Source organism: Pinus tabuliformis, chromosome 1_2, assembly GCF_031772625.1.
Source record: "Pinus tabuliformis cultivar Carrire ecotype Pingquan chromosome 1_2, CPIR1, whole genome shotgun sequence".
NCBI lineage: Eukaryota > Viridiplantae > Streptophyta > Pinopsida > Pinales > Pinaceae > Pinus > Pinus tabuliformis.
This window is the reverse complement of record NC_142298.1, coordinates 20704636-20707591: the sequence shown is the minus strand read 5'-3', so window position 1 is coordinate 20707591 and position 2956 is coordinate 20704636. Positions and strand designations below refer to the sequence as shown.

The window sequence follows — 2956 nt, the reverse complement described above, 5'->3', positions numbered from 1 at the left end:
AAGTCATGATTGAAAAACTATATGAAAACTCATTATTAATTCCGATAATCTTAAATCAGTCAAACTAGGACTATATGACTTGCACTCCCTGCCCTTTTTGTGGCACATACAATTTGAAAGTAAATGAAGAGATAATAGAGTGCTTTTATTCTAGGGATTTGAATTAAGTGCAGACTCATCAAAAGTCACATAATCATGGCTGTAAAATCATTCAATCTCAACTGAAATTATTACTGCCAGCTCCCTTTTATTGCATGAAATAGAGGTGGATGTATAAATACATGGTTGGTACTCTTATTGTGAAGATGATACTACGGGGAACTGTATTTATGTATACGGCCGGAATACTATTCTGTGAATATTAAGGGCATAAGGCGATGTTGTAATTAGCACCAGAAGGGCAGGTAAAGGTGCTAGTATTATCGTCTTTGGCATAGCTATAAGCCTGTGGGCACTGCCCCTTGAAGAACATGGAATAGTTGAAAGGAGGGCAGTTGTTGGCGTAGTCTCCCGTGCAGCAGTATTGGGGAGTATTAAGAGCAGCACAAGCACTGTCGCGTCCATCAACTACTTTCAATTCTGTGGGGCAGCTAGCAGTTATGTTGCTGCTGCAGACAAGTATTTGGCAGCTAGTATCGAGGGAGATTGAATCCATCAACGACAGATATGTCATACGTGTCTCGACCGTTGTCCCCATTCAGAGTATATTCAGCCAGCGTTGCGGGAGGCCGTCCAGCGGCTTGACAGCTGAGCAAGCCTCCGCAGTCGCCAGTGTTGCAGCTGCCTTCACCAGAGGCGTCGAAAGAGCAGCCCGTTCGTCCACAAAATTTGCCTGTGCTTGTTCCTGCGGGCACGTCAACACTCCATGATTGGCCCTGCCCAGCAAGGCCCAGGCGCAGGTGGGCGGGTGGACCGAAGCACCAAGGCAAAAGACAAAACAGAACAACAGAAAAGCATTCCTGGTAACGCAGGCCATGTCAGGTCGAGGCACAGGGCGGGCCTTCCCGCGGGCAGGGATGGAATTTGACGGGCATGTCATTAGGCATTTTGACCGTATTTGACGGTTGGATTTCGTGGATGCCCTTTCTTGTGAAGCGCTGGGAAGGGTAGAACACTTATTTTTGACGTTTAAAAGATTTTAGAAAATGTTCTTACGCCCATTTATTTTAGATCTACTATTGTGTTATTTTGTCAAGTTGACAACTTGACATATCCTCACTGCAAGTTGCAAATGCAAGTGTGCAACCACCATAGATTCGCCACTCGATTAAAAAGGGAAACTTACCTTTATTAGCGTTTAATAATATTAGTTGTTTGAGTATATCAGCAATGGCGGATGATTATTGATCTGAACACCCTTTCCATGATTATTGATCTGAACACCCTTTCCATCTTTCTTTGTGCTTCCTTTTATAGAGTACACTGCTTTATTTATTTTTTTAACAACATGATGAATCGGTAATTGTTTGGCCTAATCTAAGGGAGACCCCCTCAATGCTGCCACTATAACACCAAGAGCATAACCAGCCACCTCCAACCACCTGCAAGTCGGGTATACTAAGTCTCTATGATTTTAGCAAGAGCAGACTCAGGGGAAAGGGGAATCCACCCCTCTAGCCACCACCACAGCAGGTCAATGTACTCAATGAGATTTGAACTTCGGTCAGCCTGGGCATAGCCCAAGTGACTTACCATCAAACCACACATCACTGTACAAAAGGTAGTGGGCTTGGTCTGGTTTAGACTAACTACTCGCACGACAAGCTACGACCTTGCTCCGAATTGAACACAAGACAGTCCGTCATGACGAGGCCGACTTTACCACTAGGACACCTCCACGACCTTAGTACACCACCTTTTTTTTACATAAAAACACAGAAGAAAGAATAGGACCAAGGTCGTAAAGTACGAGTAAAAATGCCAATCAGCGCCATTGTTGCCCCTCCATTTCACGGTTCGGAACGCAATGGAAATTTATGATACAGATTGATGGTGGCGTGGCTTCATCTTCAAACTGCGCAAGCACAAAGAAAGAGCTTTGGGCTGTCTACTTCCCACAATCGCACTCTCAAAGGAATATGCCCATTCAAAGCTACCCCACCTGAAAATGGGATCGGAGGAAACTGCGAATTGTCCCCCTCAGGTTAGGCATTGATTTTTTTTCTTCAGACACTACGAGTCTGAGTCGCTGCCAACTTTTAATTTTTTTATTTCATAACTCTTTGCAAGTGAATTTGAGTTTCATTAAGTATAATTTATTTTCCTTTAATCTGAATATATGAACCAGATATAGATGCCTCTTCTCTGTATAATTAAATTTGGGGTAATTTATTTCTGTGCAAATAAGCTCCAACTTTCCATCTTTGTCATCTTGAATTAAATCAGTCACTGGTTTTACTTCTCTTTTTCTGATAATCAATCAAATAAAAATCTATCACAAAAGAAATAGAGAGAAAGAACCGAAATAATAACAGAGGAGGAAATTTCATTATTAATCAAATTGGAGATTCATCATTATCTAAAATCTCATATTATGCAATTTTGCAATCTCTACATGTAATAATAATTTGATTTTTTAGAAATATAATCTATTCTTATCATATTTTTATATTTATTTAATACTTCTCAATTTTTATATTTATTTAATACTTCTCAATTATAGACAAATTGCAAAAATAATTTGAATTTTATCGCAATACAAACAATATTAGAAACAATATTCATGATATTTTTTTTTTAAATCCTAAAAATCATCCGTTTCAACTTTTCATTTATTTTATACTTTTTCATGAAAGATTAAATATTATAATAATTTGAATTTTATCAAATAGAATATTTATAAATTATTTGTAATTTAAACTTTTATTATTTGCTTTCCCTTGGAGGACGGAATTTGATAATAATTTAAATTTTAACGAAAAAAACAACTTCCGTTATATTTTCCTAAAATTTCGTC

At 38.8% G+C, this 2956-nt stretch overlaps 1 pseudogene; it reads right to left on the bottom strand.

Annotated features, from left to right (window-relative positions):
* Nucleotides 1–361: 361 nt before the first annotated feature.
* LOC149204122 (pathogenesis-related thaumatin-like protein 3.4 pseudogene) lies at nt 362–697 on the bottom strand (annotated as a pseudogene).
* Between the last annotated feature and the right edge of the window lie 2259 nt (nt 698–2956).